Below are 20949 nucleotides of genomic sequence, written 5' to 3'. Positions count from 1 at the left end.
TATGTCACTGTACTGTATTTCCTGCCCTATGACGTTAGCTACATGTTTAGGACTATTATTAGGCTCCCAAGTTTTGAATATGTCATTAAGTATGACTTAACCACATTTCCTTTATTTTTACTGTAATCATAGCTACTCTACGACAGTATGTGTATATTGGAACACGCCTGGGTAAACCTCTTCCAATAAAAATAAATGTCCTGAGTCAGTGACTTACACAGAATTGATGTCAATGTATCTACAAAACAGCCAGGAAACAGTGTTTTCAGAATGAGAAATCAGAAGCATTTTCAGATTGAGAGATTCCAAATGACCGCCCCTGTATTTCTTTTAGTGTGTCATAAATGTCAAATCATACAGCGTTTTGCAACATTTCTTCCTGGCATACTTCCTTTTTAATGTATTGTCAATTTTTTTTTAATGTGGCCTTTCACTAAAATCACTTTTTATGCATGTCAGCAGTACCAAGCAGCATTGTATTTTGAAAATGAAAAGTACTTCTTACCTGTGTTTATTAACCTCCCTGGCAGTATGATTATTTCAGATTTTAGGTGCTGAAAGAGGTCCAATTTTTTTTGCATCAAAATTTAGCGTTTTATATTGTAGTCCTGTAATTCTTAGGAATAACTCACTTAAATCTGTCCAAACAAGAGTCTAGCAGACATCCCGGGTAAGATAAAGTTTGAAAAATGAAATCATAAATTATAATATCATAACTAACTATAAAAAATTATACCAAATAATAATATAACAATAATACAAATGATTCAGTAATGTAATCAAATCAAAAACACTGAAATTTGCTCAGTTGCAGAATAGTCACTGTCATTACTTTTCAGTGTTTGATGATGGATCTCCCCACAAATCGCTATCACTCAATTCTGCAAGTGATTACAATTTATTATCGCTATTTTGTAGCTGGTCTAAAACCACTTTTGATGTAAAGGGACAGTTTTGGTTGCTATGGACAATCTCCAGTTTCCAGGCAGAAAGAACAGTTTTTATAATATAAAACTGCATGCAGGGCACTGGAGAAACCACTAGGGACAAAGGGATGTGAAATAATTACATACAGCAATGTAAGCTTACATTATACTGTATGTAATGTGTGTGTTTTACTTTTTGAACTTGGCGCCGTTCTCCGTCCCCGTGCGTCACAACGCTCGCAGGGAACGGAGCTCGGCGATGTGATAGATCGAGAGGAGGCCGGCTCGCTCATACAGCGGGGGGGGGGGGGGGGGGCATCGCTGGATCCAGGGGATAAGGTAAGTAACCTCTTCCTGGATCCTGCGATGTGGTCCCGAGTCTGGCTCTGGGTTACCGCTAATGGTTCTGGATGTTCACCCCGAGCCAGACTCGGGAATACCGCCAGGGGGGTTAAAGCTTAGTGTTACAAAACTCACAACAGTAAAATAAGTCTGTAGTTGCAGTAAAGCATGCTTGTTATACTCACTGTGGAACCTAAGGGGTTAATCCTCTGTATTGTGTGTAAAGGCTGCCTGATCCTGTCTGATCCTCTGATCCTTCTCTTCTTTAGCTGACTCCAATCCATCTCATGATAGAACAGTGCCTTTGGAGCCAGGCAGCACATGCTCAATTTAGTGTGTATTGCTAGAGAGTTTTTCTTTTTTTCTTGTAAGAGTACATGTGATCAGCACAGGACCAATCAGCACTGTCCTGATATGTCCAGACATGTCCAAACAGAGGATCAGGGGAGAATGAAAACTCCTCCTACAAGCTTTGCTAGGAACTGATATAAGTCACAAGACTGCTATATACTGCTGATGAGAAATGGTATTTAGCAGTTTATATTTACTAAAATAATTGCATTTTCTTGTTCTGTGTACTGTAGGAGACCAGATATAATGAATGCAGGTTCTGGGTTTTGTAACACTTTAACTCTAGGCAGATGTAGAATACTTAAATATATACAGCTATTCATTAATACAGCCTTAAGCCTAGTACTAAGGATGTGCCAAACACCCCTGGTTCTTTTCGCACCAGAACAACCGAACAAGCAAAAAATTTGGACAAACACTGTTAAAGTCTAAAGGACAAGAACATGAAAAACCAAAAATGCTAATTTTAAAGGTTTATATACAAGCTATTGTCATAAAAAGTGATTGGGGACCCCGGGTCCTGCCGCAGGGGACATGTATCAATGCATTTTTTTTTAAATGGCTGTTTTTTTCGTGAGCAGTGATTTTTTTTTAATGCTTAAAGTGAAACAATAAAAATGAAATATTCCTTTAAATATCGTGCCTGGGGGTGTCTATAGTATGCCTTTAAGTGGCGCAGATTTCCCATGTTTAGAACAGTACCACAGCAAAATTTAATTTCTAAAGAAAAAAAGTAATTTAAAACTGATCACAGCTGTAATAAATTTTCGGGTCTTGACAATATAGATACAACTCATTGAAAAAAACAGGATGGAGTCCCCCCCAATTGAAACCAAAAAAAATAAAAAATTGCATGGGTGTCCCCCCAAAATCCATACCAGGCCCTTCAGGTCTGGTATGAAAAGTAAGGGGAACCCTGCGTCAAATTTAAAAAAAAAATGGCATAGGAGTCCCCACAAAATCCATACCTGACTCTTATCCAAGCACGCAACCTGGCAGGCCGCAGAAGAAGAGGGGGGCGAGAGAACACCCCCCCTCCTGAACCATACCAGGCCACATGCCCTCAAAATGGAGAGGGTGCTTTGGGGTCTGGCCGCAAAGCACCTTGTTCTCATGTTGATGGGGACAAGAGCCTCATCTCCACACCCCTTGACCGGTGGTTGTGCAGGTATGTGGGCGGGGGCTTATTGTAATCTGGAAGCCCCTTTAACAAGAGGACCCCCAGATCCCGTCCCCCCATGTGAATTGATAACGAGGTACAGCTTGGACAAGTCCACTATAAAAAGATAACAAAATAAAAATGTCCAGCGATGTCCATTCATCTTCTATCACGCCGTCGGCGATCTGAAAAAAGAGAAAAAAAGGCAACATCTCCGCCTCCATGGAAGGCTCCCACCAAGTGACGCATCTCATTGGTGGTACATAGCTGAGGGCGAGGCGACCCGATGACTTAAACACCCTCTGACGCCACAGGGAAGCCATGGAGAAGCTCCATTGGTGTCAAAGGGGGTGGGGTCACCCATTTACATCTCTGGGTGGCCCCTCCCTGGCCCCTCCCTCAGCTATATGACAGCTGTCACTAATGGGAAGCATCTCTCAATGGGAGCCTCCCATGGAGGCGGAGCTGTTGTGTTTTTTTTTCCTTTTTTCAGCTCGTCTGCGGTGTGATAGAAGATGAATGGACATCGCTGGACATTTTTATTTTTTTAGCTTTTAATAAAGGACTTGCCCCAAGCTGCCTCTTGTCTTTTTTACCATTTTTGAGACTTTATTTGTGAAATGGTAGGGGTACAATGTACACCATTAACAATTCACATGGGGGTGGGATCTGGGGGTCCCCTTGTACCCCCACAACCACCGGGCAAGGGTTGTGGATATGAGGCCCTTCTCCCCATCAACATGGGAACAAGGTGCTTTGGGGTCAGACCCCAAAGCACCCTCCCCATGTTGAGGGCAAGTGGCCTGGTATGGGTCAGGAGGGAAGGCGCTCTTTTGTCCCCCCTCTTTTCCTGCGGCCTGCCAGGTTGTATGCTCAGATAAGGGTCTGGCATGGATTTTGGGGTGACCTCTATGCCTTTTTTTTAACATTTTGGCACAAGTTCCCCTTAAAATTAGATTTTTCATGTTAGTGTCCTATAGACTTTAATGGTGTTCCGGGGGCATTCGAATTTCCCCCGAAAACTGCATATTGTTTGCCCACACATACGAACAACCAAAGTTTGACCTGAACTTATGCTCGGATCAAACCGTTCGCCCATCCCTGCCTAGTACATACGGGCTGAATGTCAAGAGACATGGTCCAGTTCAATAGAAACCGGCTGACTTTCGCCCCGTGTGTATGGCAGATGACGGCTCATGACCAAAAAAGGTCTGCCGGCCAACTCCCAATCAGCGCTCTCAGCCAATGGCTGAGAGTGATGATCGGACTGTTCTGGCTGGGGGGCAATTCCCCTGTCAGAACACAATATAACAGCAGGGGAGATTGCTGTACTAACATTGCATAGTTAGTACAGCAGCTCCGACCTGATCTGTCAGTTTTTTTTTTTTGTTCAACCTGCTGGGTTGAAGGAAAAAGAAAACTAGTGGTGTGTACGAGGCATTAAAACTTATAGTCTCTGTACAGCGCTGCTCAGAGAGAGTAAGGGAGAAGCAGCATAAGAAGCCAATTATTTGCACAAGAAGAATGCTCATAGGAGGAAAAGAACAGAGTGGTAGACAGATGAGGTCATCAATGCACTGAATTTCCTTTCGCTATGCAATCACAGGGTAGAGAAGGGTTTCTCAACCAGGGTTCCCCCAGAGGTTGCTCAGGGTTCCTTGAGCAATGAGCAACTTCTGTCTTTCAGATAAGTTTCCACTGACATTATTGATCTCTAAGGGGGTAATTCTTCCCAGTGACTACAAGTGTAAGGTAGGGTGACCAGATGTCCCCTGTTTAAGGGGACAGTCCCCGGATTGAGGACACTGTTCCCGGACCAAGTCTGTCCCCGGATTTGACTTCAACAGGAGCTGGGGCAATTTTCAAAGACAGTCAGTGCAGAATAAAAAAAAAAATTTTAATTACACACCCCGCCCCTACTAGCTTAGGGGGGTGTATTCTTTCCATTTTCTGTGTCCCTTTCTGATGATGATGTGCTGGTCAGAGCGGATGGACTATTTCTTCAGTTTTCGGCACATGCCCATTCAGCTCCGCTCACATGTTCTTCTGCCTTGGCTCAAATCCTGGCCAGCCGCCTGCCTGCTTATTTCCTTGCCTTCCCCAACAGAGCCAGTTTCCTCCGCTCCCCACCCAGTAGTAGCCGGGGCCCGGAGAGTGAGACCTGAGAGGCTGTGAGGCAGGTGGCGGCGGCGGCGACGGGTAGAGAGAGGCAGCTGAGCTCAGCTGATGATGTCCAGCAGCAGGAATAGAGGGGAAGCAGATCCAATCGTGGGGCTGCCAGTGCCTTCAAGGCTTCAACACAGGTGTGCTTTGGTGGTGTCTGTGAATAGACTATATTTCACTGTGCCTGTCTCTCTGGCATAATGGATGGTATCAGAACGCACAGGCAGCAGGCACTTATTGGTTATAAGTTAACAAAATCAGCACCCAGCAGCCATGGTATGTGACACACTGTGACAGAGCCAGCCAGAGCCATGATAGAGTGCCTGCTGCCTGTGAGTTATAATGCTGATGATCTTAACTAGTTTCCGATTGTCTGATAGCAGATTTACTATAGCAGATTTACTCCTACAGGGGGATTGCTCTGTGCAGGATCACTTATATACGTGATCCTGCATTTCTGGGTGTCAGAGCCAATCAGAGGATCTGATGGACTCGCCTAGTGGTCTGCCTATGTAAACAAGGCAGTTCTCTAGTCTGTCAGTATAGAAGACGTTGATCCTGTGTTCCTGCAAAGTGAGAAAACACTTGTTAGGCACACATTTAATCCATTGATTGCCCTAGATGTTATCCCCTTCCTAGCCAGTGTCATTAGTACAGTGACAGTACATATTTTTAGCACTGTATTAATGTCACTGCTTTCCACAAAGTGTCAAAAGTGTCATTTAGTGTCCGATTTGTCCACCACAATATCGCAGTCCCGCTATGAGTCGCTGATTGCTGCCATTACTGGTAAAAAAATAAAATATGTCCCCGCATTTCATTTTAAAAATTTGGTCCCCTTAGTGTAAGGAGCATTCTTCCCACTGAAAATCACACTATGTATCATGAGTTGCAGATATAGTAATGTTTAGCAGGGGTTCCCAGAGACCAGAAATTTACTTCAAGGGTTCCTCTGTGTTGAAAAGGTTGAGAAGGACTGGGGTAGAGGGTGGGGAGTAGATCTGTAAGTAAAAGTGGAACTACAGCAGAAATAAAAAAGCTCTCCTGCCAGGCAGGGCAGTATTTTGTGCTAGAGCTGTGTAAACCTCAGAACTAGACGGACAAGAATACAAACCCTTTGACAGATAAAACAGCTTTTTTATATGTATTTCATCTGTGTATTTAGCTGTTTGCCTGGAGTTCAGCTTTAAACACAGTTCATAAGCTTTCTTGTGTTGCATAAAGCCAAGGGAAAAGATTATATGGTTACGCCTGACATATGCATTGTTGGTGCTTCCTATAACACCGTTGTAGAAATTGTATACAATAGCATTAATCAACCTTTTTAATTTTAAAGAACCCTTAAAAGAATGTTCAAGTCTCAAAGAACCCCTTTTAAAGTTGATTATATATGTGGCTCATGGTACATGATTAGCATGATTAGTTGTAAGAAAAACAAAACAAAAGAACAAAGAGTAAATTATGTAGTGTTTACTTATTTTTATTAATAACCATTAACTGAATAATAATGGATGGAAATAAAACTCAGACAATAAAAATTGTAGTGCTCTGTAATCTTGGTGGTCTTTTTTAAGGAATACCCTGTTTCATTGATGGTGAGTGGGAAGGATGCTTTGTTATCCTGGTGGTTATTGAGTAGAAAATGTCATACGATAGTGGTAGAATGCCCTGATACAGCCATAGCAGTCTCAGGGTGTTTGGATGTCTGACAAAGGGAGGCTTTAAAGTGGTTCTAAAGGCTTAAAGGGATTGTAAACCCTCAATGAAAAAAAAAAAAACAATTCATACTTACCTCCACTGTGTTTTGCACAGAGTGGCCCTGATCATCCTCTTCTGGGGTCCCTCAGCGACGCTGTTGGCTCCTCCCCGAATAAAGTGTCCACATTGGAGAAGCGCCCTCCTTGGTGGACACCCGTGCGGACGCACTCCCGAGTACTGCATCGCGTCATTGGATTTGATTAACAGCAGCAGGAGCCAATGGCTGCACTGCTATCAATCTGTCCAATCAGGACACAAGACACCAGAAACTCACCACTTGTGCAGCACCCGTACTTCTCCCATTCAGTGGCCAACCCGGAATTCAGGTGGAAACAGATGATTTTACGTCACTTGATTCTTATTCACTTTTTTTCACCGAAGATCTCTATAGATCTATTGTGGATCAAAGCAATTTGTATGCTGGTCAATTAATCGCCACTAATCCCCAGCTGACCCTTGTCAGAGATTGGAAACCAATTACGGTTTCCGAATTTAAGACCTATCCCTCCTCATGGGCATAACTGAAAAGAGTGAGTTGCGGTCCTATTGGTCGATTGACCCAATTCACCATATGCCCTTGTTCTCTGCCTCCATGGCCAGGACACGATACAAGCAGATCTTGTGGTTCATGCATGTCAATGACAATGAACTCTGTCATCCTCGGGGTGACCCTGGATTTGATCGGCTCTACAAAATTCGGCCCCTCGTAAACCACTTGAACCAACGTTTTGCAGCCTTGTTTAATCCCGATCAAGTTGTCTGCATTGATGAGTCCCTGATTACATTTTCTGGCCGCTTTTCTATCAAATAGTATCTTCCCAGCAAGCGTGCCAGTTATGGGGTCAAGATGTATATGCTCTGTGACAGGGCCACAGGCTATACATATAATTTTATATTTTACGAGGGAAGAGATAGTCACGTAGAGCCGGAGAACTGCCCAGACTACATAGGGAGTGCTGGTAAGATAGTGTGGGACTTGGTGTCACCCATATTTGGAAAGGGGTACCACTTGTACATGGACAATTATTACGCAACATGATTGATTATGGAATTGGCGCATGTGGCACTGTGCGATCTAATTACCAGGGCTTCCCCCAACGGCTTGTAGAATCCCGACTTAGATGGGAGTAGAGAGGCTGCTTGAAGTGTAATAATTTGTTAGCAGTGAAGTGGAGGGATTCACAGAATATTTTCATTCTGTCCTCGCTTCACACAGACACGGCAGTCCAAATTCCTACGGCAACTGGTGTTGTGGAGAAGCCCCTCTGTGTCCATGAATACAACCTTAACATGGGAGGGGTGGACCTCAACGACCAGTTGTTGGTGCTGTACCTAATTGACTGTAAGGCCAGACGCTGTTACAAAAAAGTGTCTGTTTATTTATTTAATTATAATTGGCTTTGCTGAACGCTTTTGTACTATACAAAGCTTCAGGACGGACTGGATCCTTCCTTAAATTCCAGGAAGAGATTCCAGAGCCCTTCTTGCCCAACTTCCCAATCCAAATGCAGTGAGCTGGCTGCATGAGAGGCATTTTCCTTTTGTCCTCCCCAAAGAAGCCCCCAAAAAAATGTTGTGTCTGAAGCAAACGTGGATTTAAGCGTGACACAAGTTTTTATTGTCCCTCCTGTCCTGACCAACCTGGTCTATGCATTGGTGAATGTTTGACATTCAAACATTGACATTGACGCTACCACACACTAGTGGAGTTTTAGGGTACAGTACAACACAGTCCCAGGCACACTAACACAGGGTCTTGGGGCCTCGAAAGATGTGATGGCTATCACATTTTGAGAGACCCTAATCTGCAACGTTCCGTTTACAGTTTTTTTTTACAGAAAATCCAAAAATAGTTGTGGTTGTATTTTTCTTCTCTCTCGTGGGAGCAACAGCATTTGCTCCCACGATACATATAGCTGTGACTCCAGCACTGTCGGAGGTGATTTCACCACCACAGTTAAAAAAAAGAGCATATATGCCGAAGCATGGGGGCAGGGTGGAGGAGCGATTTGCTCCTAACATTAGGGGTGGATTGCTCGATGCATCATATATTTCTTTAGGCACAGATTGCAATGTTTTATTTTTACTATGTTTTATTGTATTTGCTTTGCAGGTATAGTAAGTCTAAGCCCCAGCACACACTCGGAAATTACGACGACAAAATCCAAACTGGTGTTGCATACACACGGTCAGACAAAGTTGTCAGGAAAATCCGATCATTCGGAACATGATGGCGTTAGTTAGTTATGACGTAACTACGTTTGGGCTAGTAGCCAATAGCTTTGGTCTCCTAATTTGATCTGAGCATGCGTGGCACTGTGCGATCGGAATTCTCTACAACCGATCGGTTCGATTGGGTCATGTTGTCGGAAAATTTTATATCCAGCTCTCAAACTTTGTTGATCGGGCTTATTGTTATACTGTAATGTTACTCTGTTTTATTGTTACCCATCATTTGCTTAGCAGGTACGCCATTCAGCTGCAGCACGGATTTATTTATCTTGACAGCAACAGCATTTCACCGCCACAGTTAAAAAAAAAATGGTGCATGTATGCCCATCATTAAAAGTGCGTGGATGAAGGCTGGTATTCTAATGGTGGGCATACCCACCGATCAATCTCTTTTTTTCATGCAGCCCACAGGCTGCATGAAAAAAAGAACATTATAATGTATGCCCAACAAGGACCAGCAACGTACTGGTATGTTGCTGGACTTTGAGTGGTTATACCAGAATGATGCCTGCAGGTTTACGTATAATCTTGGTGTCATTCATTTCAGCCAGCGGCCGGCTTTCATATAAAAGAAATTCTAGCAGCTAATTAGCCTCTAAACTGCTTTTATAAGCAGTGGGAAGGAATATCCCCCCCCCCCCCCACTGTCTTCCATGGTTGTCTCAGGCTCTCCTGTCCCAACAGGGAACACGAGAATGCAGCCGGTGGTTCCGCCAGCTGACCATAGAGCTAATCAGAGACCAGAACAGCTCCAATCATCTCTATGGCCTAAGAAACTAGAGGCTACAAGTATTTTAGGACTCATGTTTCGCCGGATATAAACAGCGCCATTGGGAAATTGGCAAAGCATTTTATCACACAGATCTTTGTGTGGTCAGATACTTTGAGGAGAGATCTTGGGTCTAATAGACCCCAATTTTTTTTCAAAAAAGAGAAAAAGAGTACCTGTCACTACCAATTGCTATCATAGGGGATATTTACATTCCCAGAGATAACAATACAAATGATAAAAAAATAAAAAATAAAGGAACAGTTTAAAATATAATAATGAATGAATGAATGAAATACTTATATAGCGCACAATGCGAACTGAATCGCCTCTAGGCGCTGTGGCGAGCTTTGATCATCTGCTAAAAGAGGAAGGTCTTGAGTTTTTTCCTAAAAGCCAGGTGATTTTCTTCCAGGCGGATGTTGATTGGTAGAGCATTCCATAGCCGAGGCCCTTGGACAGCGAATCTCCGATCCCCCTTGGATTTATACCGGGCTTTGGTATAGCAAAAAAAGCAAAATAAATAATAATAATAAAAAAAACACACCCCTGTCCCCCCCATGCTCACGCGCAAAGGCGAACGCAAGCGTTCGCCTGGTGTCATATGTAAACAGGACAGAAGGACAGATCGAGGACAGTAATTTTAGCAGTAGACCTCCTCTGTAGATATAAAATGGTGAAGTCTTTTAAAGGCTTTTAAAAATGTTGTCTTTGGTATCCATGTACTTGGCATAAGATCTTTTTTTTTTTATTTCATCAAACATTTGGGCAATTTTAGTGCATTAGTGTTTTAGTGCATTAAAATTACAAAAAGTGTGTTTTTTCCCCAAAAAATGCATTTGAAAAATCGCGCAAATATTGTGTGAAAAAAAAAATTGCAAAACCCACCATTTTAATCTGTAAGGCCTTTGCTTTAAAAAAATATATGTTTGGGGGTTCAAAGTAATTTTCTTGCAAAAAATATATATATTTTTTTTCATGTAAACAAAAAGTGTCAGAAAGGGCTTTGTTTTCAAGTGGTTACATGAGTGATATAAACTTCTAAATGTTGTGCATAAAATGCCAGGACAGTTCCCCCGTTCCCCCCAAATGCCCCCTTTTTGGAAAGTAGACAAACCCAAGCTATTTGCTAATAGGCATGCTGAGTCCACGGAATATTTTACCTCATATGTGAGACTTTTGGGGAGCCTAGCCACGTACGGGGCCCCAAAAACCAAGCATCGCCTTCAGGATTTCAAAGGGTGTAAATTTTAGATTTTTCTCCTCACTACCTATCACAGTTTTGAAAGCCATAAAATGCCAAGATAGCACAAAACCCCCATGCTGAGTCCACGGAATATTTTATATTTTGTCACAAGTTTTCGGGAAAATTACACATTTTTTTTTTGCACAAAGTTGTCACTAAATGATATATTGTTCAAACATGCCATGGGCATATGTGAAATTACACCCCAAAATACATTCTGCTGCTTCTCCTGAGTATGGGAATGCCACATGTGTGAGACTTTTTTGGAGCCCATCCCTTGAGCCTAGCCGTGTACAGGACCCCAAAAACCAATCACCTTCAGGCTATCTAATGCCGCATACACACAATCGGACATTCCGATAACAAAATCCATGGGATTTTTTCCGAAGGATGTTGGCTCAAACTTGTCTTGCATACACACAGTCGCACAAAGTTGTTGGAATTTCCGAACGTCAAGAACGCAGTGACGTACAATACATATGACGGCACTACAAAGAGGAAGTTCAATACCAAGTGCGCCACCCTTTGGGCTCCTTCCGCTAGTCTTGTGTTAGTAGAAGCTTGATGACAGATGATTCGCGCTTTTCAGCCTCCTGCTTTTACGATCATTACTGCTCTTCAGTTTGTAGAAAATAGATATGGCCTCTTATAAAATAAAATAATACAAAAATAAGAATAGGTAGGGATTTGTACCATCATCCAGAATCAATAATATAGAAATTGGGAGCCTAATTCCCAACCAGGTTACCATGAAAATGGGGGGGCAGTTGGACTATCACGGTACAATACAAATAATATAACAAATAAATATATAAAAATTACAGAAGATTTTATTGATGCCAAAAAACAAGTCATCGTTTACAGATAAAACATCATAGCTAGACACAGTATGTCACCAGTGGGTGTTCACAATGGGGCTTTTGATCACAGATATAATTTTCCTCGACTAATTTCGTGGACATAAGCTGCTTCATTAGGAGGTTGTCTGTGATAAGATCAAAAGGACAAAGTAATAATCGGCACATAGAAAAAAACAAAATTATCATACAGCATCTTTTTTGAAAAAATCTTTAAAAGTAAAACCCTTTGTTAGCATTTTAAAACTTTCCCCTTTTGACCCTGTGTCCTTTTGGGGAGAGCCTCTTTTATTACTATATATAATCATTTTTAGTTTATCGGTTAAATTCTGTTGAAACGTTAGCCTTCATGCAACCATTCACTCCAGACGTCTATTGGTCGGGCTAGAGAAATTTTACTATTTTACCACAGGCTACCTTATCATGATGTACCTCATCATAGTTTCTAGTTCTTTGCCCTTTTGCTCCTTGGACCTTTGTCGTGTTTGCTGCATTGGCTTTTTAAGATATTTATCCTAATTACCAGATTTAAATTATTTATTTATTGGTATATAATACAATTGTTATTTATATTTACAATCGAGCTTGCTGTTTCCCCTTTGTCCCACTTCATGACGGGCACTGGCGTGGATTGCTCCACCTGTGTCCCTCCGCGGCAACCCGGTGAGCCCCCTGGTGGAGGAGCCAGTCCCTTCATGGGGCATCTTCCTCCTCTTGCACTGGCCCTGGCAGGGACTTGTTCCTTTGGCTGTAGGGCCAGTGAGCATGCGTGCACGCAATTTTTTGCGTGTGCGTGATGCGGGAGCCCTGAACTTGCGACGTCACACGCCGGCGTCGGCTGGCGTTGATTGAGCGGTGCATGGTTGGGTGCTACTTATAACAGGCATTCGCCTGTTGTGATGATTTAGATCTGGATCCCAGGATTTTGGATCCCCAGGGGACATGTATCAATGCAAATTTTTTTTTTAAAACGGTTTTTTCAGGAGCAGTGATTTTAATAATGCTCAAAATGAAACAATAAAAGTGTAATATTCCTTTAAGTTTCATACCTGGGGGGTGTGTATAGTATGCCTATAAAGGGGATCATGTTTCCCGTGCTTAGAACTGTCCCTGCAAGTGTAATTTCTGCAGGAAAAAAAGTCATTTAAAAGCACTCACGGCTATAATGAATTGTCGGCTCCCTGTAACACAGAGAACACTCATTGAAAGTCATTGATAAAAAACAAAACAAATGCGTGGGGTTCCCCCCAAATTCAATTACCAGGCCCTTCAGGTCTGCTATGGATATTAAGGGGAACCCCGCATCAAATAAAAAAAATGACATGGGGTTCCCCCAAATATTCATACCAGACCCTTCAAGTCTGGTATGGATTTTAAGGGGAACTCCATGACAAATAAAAAAAAATGTTGTGGCGTTCCCCCCCAAAAATCCATACCAGACCCTTTATTCAAGCACGCAACCTGGCAGGCCGCAGGAAAAGAGGGGGGACGAGAGAGTGCCCCCCTCCTGAACCATACTAGGCCACATGCCCTCAACATTGGGTGGATGCTTTGGGGGTCTGTGACCCCTCAAAGCACCATGTCCCCATGTTGATGGGGACAAGGGCCTCATCCCCACAACCCTGGCCGGTGGTTGTGGGGGTCTGCGGGCGGGAGGCTTATCAGAATCTGGAAGCCTCCTTTAACAAGGGGACCCCCAGATTCTGCCCCCCCCATTTGAAATGGTAACGGTACATTGTACCCCTACCATTTCACAAAGAAAGTGAAAAACATTGTTAAAAAAAGACACAGACACTGTTGGGATAAGTCCTTTATTAAAAAAATAAAAAATAAAAAGAAGATTCCAGCGGTGGAAAACCACCCCTTAGTATCCTGCGATGGCTGATCATCTCTCCGGGGTCCAGCGATGCCTGATCACTTCTCCAGATTCCAGCAATGGGTGATCTCTCCCAATGGTCCAGTGCAACGCATCCTGTCTCTACCGGAGACACTGCAGGAATCCCAGCAGCCTGACAGGTCTTAGCTGAGGAGGACGGGGCCACCCGTCACCTGACCCCGCCCCCCTCTGACGCAAGGGGAAACCTGGGCTTCCCCAGTGGTGTACGGGTGACCCTACCCCCTCTGATGTAATGCAGGTTTCCGTTACATCAGAGGGGGCGGGGTCAGGTGACAGGTGGCCCCGTCCTCCTCAGCTAAGACCTGCCAGGCTGCAGGGATTGCCGCAATGTCTCCGGTGGAGACAGAATGCACTGTGTTGGACCATCGGGAGAGATCACCCATCGCTGGATCCCGGAGAAGAGATCAGGCATCGCTGGACCCTGGAGAGATGATCAGCCATCGCACGATACCAAGAGTGGATTACCACCGCTGGAATCTTTTTTTTTTTTAATAAAGGACTTGTCCCAACAGTGTCTGTGTCTTTTTTAACATTTTTTTTTCACTTTCTTTGTGAAATAGTAGGGGTGCAATGTTTTCCAGGCTCCTCCCATGCTTATGCACCAACAGTGCATGTCCATCATTTCACAAAATGGCGTAGTCAAAAAAAAAATACAACACTCTGTCCTGTATTCACCACTTGCACAGTTCTTTCTTTCGAAGGGTAACAGTAAATCCCGGACTACGAGCTCCCACGTGTAGCACTGGCCGCCGAAGGAGCGGCTGATTTTAATGCGCTTACCGTTACCTTCTTCACCTCATTTTGCATCTAGCAGTTTCCCGTGATAGATGGCCCACAAACTCTAGAGACTGACGACAGATCCGCTCAAAGGGATTTTTATTTGCAAAAACGTAATTAACAATAGTCTCTTAGTATAGGATCAGAGGGTTAGGTGAAAAGTCTAGGTATTCTTAGTGTCAAAGCCAGTATAAAGAACTTTCTTACTTTGAATAAATCCAGAGAATAGCCATTCACAACTGGATGTTCACTCTAGTTGGATAGTCCTTCTTGTCAGGGCTGGCTTAGCCCTTCCTTCTCTGGGCTGGCTGCTCAGCTGTCAGCTAATTGCCAGCTCATTTCTCTCCACAGTTACCAGCTGTTCCTGATCATGCTCGTCTGACCTTCCTACTTAAAGTTATCCAGCTCACTTCACCTCTGCCTTCAACTTGGTCACATCACAAGAAACCATCTCCTACGGTTCTGTTTAAAGACTGGCTTGCTGAAATCCCTTCTGGCTCCTTATCCTGCTTGCTGTTGCTCTACTTGGATTCCTGACTTCTAGCCTAGCTGATTACCCAATCTGGTTATTGAACTCTGGCCTGGCTGACTACTCGATCCGGTTACTGGACTCTGGTTATGCTTTGACTACGCTTTTTCTATTTACCTTTTTATTTTTATTTAATAAACAAGTGTGATTTAATTGTACTTCTGTCTCGGTCTGATTCATGGTTTCTGACACTTCTCTCACAAGGGTTTGCAGCCAACAGGGTGCTTGAGTCAAGAACAAGTCTCTGCCACAGACCTCATTGTAAAACATGAACAAGGAAACTGGAAAAACCTGTAGAACACTCATGTGGTACCAGTATCTTGCAGCCGGTCCAGCGATACCACACAAAACTGGATTCACTTAGGTCCTTCAGCTTTACCAGGCTCTTGCTAAGAAGCCAACCTTTGCGTGGCCTCCTTCTGAAGAGTCCTCCGCTGGATAACTATGAAGTTGCTGGGCCTCTCCACAACTTGAGACGGCACCGGACCACTCCCGAATCCTTCCTTTAGTTTCCTCGCCTCGGGCTAGCCAGCCCCGAGATCTAAAGTCGGGTGGATCCGCACCCCAGGGCTGGTCAGGAGGACCAGGACCATGGAGTCAGAACATACTTCTGAACCCCGAACCACGTGACATCCGCATCTTAAGTACCCTCTCCTAGAAGGCACAGCAAGAGTGACACTGGGCTGGTTCTGAGAGAAAGTAATCTTAAAGCACCCAACCAGACTGTGTTTCCCTGCCCACCAGAGGAGACAGTGCCCCCCTATGGCCAGGCCGAACACCTATAGTCCAGTCAGACTGATGCTGAGGTGAAAATTTGGAATAATAATACCTAAACCAAACTGCAGTCTAGGTGTAACTTTAAATTTCTAAAACACATAGTGCATATTCTTCAGGAGCCGGCACTACATATGTTAGTTTTGATAACTAATTTCTGATTTCCCAAAGTGTTTTACATATCAATAAACAGTAGTGGCCACAAATGATTGGGACAAGAAGGAAAAATGCTGGGATCAGAATGATAGTCTTTTCTATTTATTAACATTCAATTTGCAACAGTCATGAGCTGAAAATTGTGTGTGATTGAAAACCCAAAAACTAAAACTATGTCCCTTTTTCATACACAGCAAAGCCTCAGCCAGGAGGGGGCCATGGAAAGTGGCAACCAGGAGGTGGCGAGGGTAAGTGGCAGCCAGGAGGTGGCCGAGCCCAGTAGCCTGCCTGAATCCCAGGGCACTCCCTTGCCCTGTGATTCACAAAAAAGTGCCAGGAAGAGGAGTAACCTGAAGGAGGCAGCAATGTGACTATTTGTGAAGGCTACTGCAGCCATCAGAAACCCCCCCATTGTTCAAGAGGAAAAATGCCGGAAATGGAGGAGGGCCAACGCCTCTTATGTGAGGAAGGGGTTATAGGGGGTTGAGGGGCGAACTCACAAGCCAAAGCCACATTTGTGAGTTGAACCATGGTCCTCCTCCAGATCCTCCTTCTCTACCTCCTGCCACACCTCCAACACCAGAGCCACAGCCTGGAAGGAAGCGTGTAAGGAAGACCAGAGAGTGATGGCCTGGGTTCAGTCTGGTCTGGTCTGGTCTGGAAAAAGATGCAGGCTGTTGTATGACCACAGCCTATATGTCATCTGCTGCTGTTCCTGATCTCTTGTAGTCCGGGACCGGATTGTGCTCACTATTATATGGACTCCACCAATTTTGACTGTAAAATAATTGATGTGTGCCCTGGGGTACAAAGGCTTTGCAAATTTCACCAGTTTCTCCAGCATTGCCTTCATCTTTATTTTTTATGACCCAGAATAAATGGCTTTTTCTTTTTCACAAATACTTGGCTATGTGTTTTAGTTCAAACAGGACAGTTTGTTTGTGAGTAGGGAAGTACATTTCAAAAATACAAGGCCAAATTAACAAGGAACACCAACCAACCTCCTTGAGGTTAAAAAATCCAAGATAATAATGGTGTTGTGGTGACTTGACACACAAAACCCACAAAAAATATTAGGGAGATCACCAAAAAAAAACTGATCTTGATTAAAAACAAACAAAAAACACTATAAAAACTAAAAAAAAATTATTTGGGAGATCTGACGAAAATTGAAAATATTATATTCGTGAAATCACGAGAAATAATAAAGAAAGAAGTTTGAGAGAACTCTGTGTGACTATGAGCAGCAAAACAACTTTATTCTTCTAGCATTATAAAGAAGAAGAGAATGCACTGCATTAAACTATTTAAAACATTGCATCGTGACGAATGTGCTATGTTCATTACGAACACTAGTTTAATCAGACCGAGCGCTTCTGTCTTGTAATTTATTCTGAGCATGCGTGGCACTTTGTGCGTTGAAATTGTGTACACACACGATCAGAATTTACACGAACGGATTTTGTTGTCAGAAAATTTGAGAACCAGATGGAAACTGTTCGATGGAGCCTATACGCGGTCGGAATTTCCGACACCAAGCTCCAAGCGCACATTTGACGTTGAAAAGTCTGACGTGTGTATGCGGCATTACCTCATTTTGGAAAGAAGACACTTCAAGCTTTTTACTGAGAGGCATGTTGTGTCCAAGGAATATGCTATATTTTGCCACAAGTTTTGGGAAAATTAAAAAAAATTTTTTTATACACAACGTTGTCACTAAATGATATATTGTTTAAACATGACATGGTTATATGTGGAATTACACCCTAAAATACATTCTGCTGCTTCTCCTGTGTACTGTGTTCATGTTCTCCTCATGTTCTCCCAGCATCCTCTGGGACTGTGACATCATAAGGGGTGGGGACATCACCTGGCGATGTCCCTATATAAGTCGCCACACATCGTGTCCCTGTCATTGCGGCCAGAGAGCGTGTCGAGTCAACATCTCAAGGAAGAAGAAGAACAAGAAGAAGAGAAGGTGGCGGCGATAGAAGACCGGGCCACCGCTAGTAAAAGAGCTAAAGGAAGAAAGCGGAGGCCCAGAAAGGAGAACCGAAGATGGGGACAAGACCCCCTAAGTCGGAAGAAGAGGCGGCGGCGACAGAAGACCGGGCCACCGCTAGTAAAAGAGCTAAAGGAAGAAAACGGAGGCCCGGCAAGAAGAACCGAAGAGGGAGACAAGACCCCCGAAGAGAGTGACAAGACCCCCGAAGTCGGAAGAAGACCCCTGGGCGGCGACGAAGAAGAAAGCCGGGCTCCTCCGCTAGTAACAGAGCTAGCAGAAGATAGCAGAGGAGTCCGGCAAGAAGACCCCCCAAGACGGAAGAGGACCCCCGGAGCTGTGCAATAAATTATTTTAAACCCTTGTGTGTTGTGTTTTATTTACATTTTTTTTACAGGTGAATGGGTAGGGGTACATTGTACCCCATACTCATTCACATAGGGTGGGGGGCCGGTATCTGAGGAACCCCTTATTAAAGGGGGCTCCCGGATTCTGATAAGCCCCCCACCATTCGTAGACCCAGACAACCAACGGCCAGGGTTATCGGGAAGAGGCCCTTGTCCTCATCAACATGGGGACAAGGTGCTTTGGAGTGGGGGGGCCACGCGGCCCCCCCTTCCCCAAAGCCCCCCCATGTTGAGGGCACGCGGCCTGGTACGGCTCAGGAGGGGGGCGCTCGCTCGTCCCCACCCCCTTTCCTGACCAGCCGGGCTGCGTGCTCGGATAAGGGTCTTATATGGACTTTGGGGGGGACACCCACACCGTTTTTTCGGCGTAGGGCTTCCCCTTTAAGTCCATACCAGGTGACGGGGCCAGTGACGTGTCAATCTCGTCACTGAAGGTGGCGACATTGACTTCCTTCACTAGTCCTGGCTACCTGGAGCCACATTCAAAATGATTGGACTTTCCTCCGTGCAAGTCTGTTCATTTCAAAAGTACGGCGAACTCCTGCCATAGTGCGGCGGACCTAGTCCGCTGGAAAAGTCCGGTCGTGTGTGGGCAGGTGCGCTCGTTCGGAAAGTCCGGCATACTTTCCGGCGGTTTGTCCGCCAGACTAAGTCCACCGGATAGTCTGATCGTGTGTACGCAGCATTAGAGATCCTGAAGGTGGTGGTTAGATTTCGGTGTCCTGTATGTGGCTAGGCTACCAAAAAGTCTCAAGTAAGGAGAAGCAGCAGAATGTATTTTGGTGAGTAATTTCACATATAACCAAGCCATGTGTGAGCAATATATCACTTAGTGACAACTTTGTGTATTTTTTTTTATTTTTTAATCACTTGTGACAAAAAAATACAATATTCAATGGGCTCAACATGCCTCTCAGCAATTTCCTTGGGGTGTCTACTTTCCAAAATGGAGTCATTTTGTGTGTGTGTGTGTGGGGGGGGGGGGGGGGTTGTCCTGCCCTGCCATTTTAGCACCTCAAGAAATGAGACAAACTAAAAGTAGCGTAAATTCCAGAAAATGTATCTTAGATTGTAGATGCAACCAATAAATATACACTTATTGACAATTTTTTTTACCAGAGACATGTGGCTGAATACATCTCGGCCTAAATGTATGACTAAAATTGAGTTTATTCATTTTTTTTTATAACAAAAAGTAGAAAATATTTTTCGGTGTTTTGTGGGATTTGTGAGAAAAAAGACGCAAATTTAGTTTGGGTACAACATGACCGCGCAATTACCAGTTAAAGCAACGTAGTGCCAAATTTTAAAAAGTCCTCGGGTCTTTGAGCTGCCAAATCGTCCAGGGCTGAAGTGGTTAAAGGCTGTCTTCCTCCTGGAACACGAATGTAATTAGGTTAAAAGGGAAATGAAACTTACATACTGTGACGTTCCTTTGAAGAAATACCAGTGTCCAAAATAAAAAACACTTAGACTATACCATGACCGCTGATGTCAAGAAGAGATAGTAGCTTGGTGAAATGCAGTGCTGTAGTCATTGAAAACTTTCAAGACATTAAAGGAAGTTTTGCACAATAAAAGGTAATTTTTTGAAATAATTACAATAATGAAGTAGATTTAAATATTGGCAAATGTGCTATGTTAACCTGTCGATTGACATATATTGAACAATCAGATTTGTATTATTATATGCACAATAATTTGGGGCAAAGACTACAAAATTTGAGTGGGTCAAATTACTTATTTCAACGAGGCTTTAAAAAGCTAAGTACAAAATAAATATCTGTGTCTGATACTAATGGGGGTCAGTCAGCAACATTTCAGGTACGGTTATGCATCAATGCCTCTTAGTAAGTTCTACTCAGTGAATTATATCCATTTTTGATACTAGGCTGGTAACTTTGTTAATTCTGTCACTGACCTGTGTGCATTAGCTTTTAATTACTCAATAATTGTGCCTGTCTTTATAAACCTAAGATGTTGTATATTTTTGTTTAAGAGCTAAAACTTTTGTCCAAGTGTACCATACCAAATTCCCTAGCCCCTTACGTGATTTTCGCTGTATTCTTTCTTGAAAAATATAGGGATTGATTTACTAAAGGAATATAGACTGACAGCCTGGTAAAATATACGTTCACTTTTGCAAAGTTAATGTTTGCTGAAGTTGTGCGTTTGAAAAAAAAATCATCTTTTTTTTGTAACTACCCTTGATTTTGTAATTAACCTTGATTGGCTATTCAATATAAATACTGTATTTACAAAAAGTCACTTTAAAAATGAGTGTACACTTTCCAAAGTAAACATCCACTTCTCTAGGTAAACAACATTTATTTAATAGAGATTAATCATACATTTTTCTTTTTACTAACTCAGTGCCCATTTTTGGGCACCAAAAGTTGCTTATGGTAGGCCTGTCACTTAAGATTCACAGATAGCTAACCTATAGCAATACATAATTTTCCCATTTTTTCTCACCAACCCAATTGCCAGAACGAACCCCTGGAACATTCTACTACTTTAAGGTGTAGGGAGGCATGTGACCCTATATTATATTATTATACCTTCTACGATGCCGTATTCAACATCCAAGCAGTCAATTACTAA

At 43.3% G+C, this 20949-nt stretch overlaps 1 protein-coding gene across 2 annotated transcripts in view; it reads left to right on the top strand.

Moving 5' to 3' along the window:
• The window catches only part of CMKLR1 (chemerin chemokine-like receptor 1), a 159149-nt gene that overhangs the window by 78108 nt on the left and 60092 nt on the right, over positions 1-20949 (top strand). The window contains exon 1 of one of the 2 annotated variants that reach the window (XM_077462041.1): positions 19781-19926. The exons of the other annotated variant lie outside the window; for it this stretch is intronic. The gene's annotated coding sequence lies outside the window, so the exon portion shown is untranslated. Of the gene's footprint in view, positions 1-19780; positions 19927-20949 lie in introns of those variants that run through there. 2 annotated transcript variants of the gene reach the window in all.

Source organism: Lithobates pipiens, unplaced genomic scaffold, assembly GCF_037356315.1.
Source record: "Lithobates pipiens isolate NorthernLeopardFrog02 unplaced genomic scaffold, aLitPip1_a1.2 Scaffold_3, whole genome shotgun sequence".
Classification (NCBI taxonomy): domain Eukaryota; kingdom Metazoa; phylum Chordata; class Amphibia; order Anura; family Ranidae; genus Lithobates; species Lithobates pipiens.
This window is presented reverse-complemented; position numbering and strand designations above follow the sequence as displayed.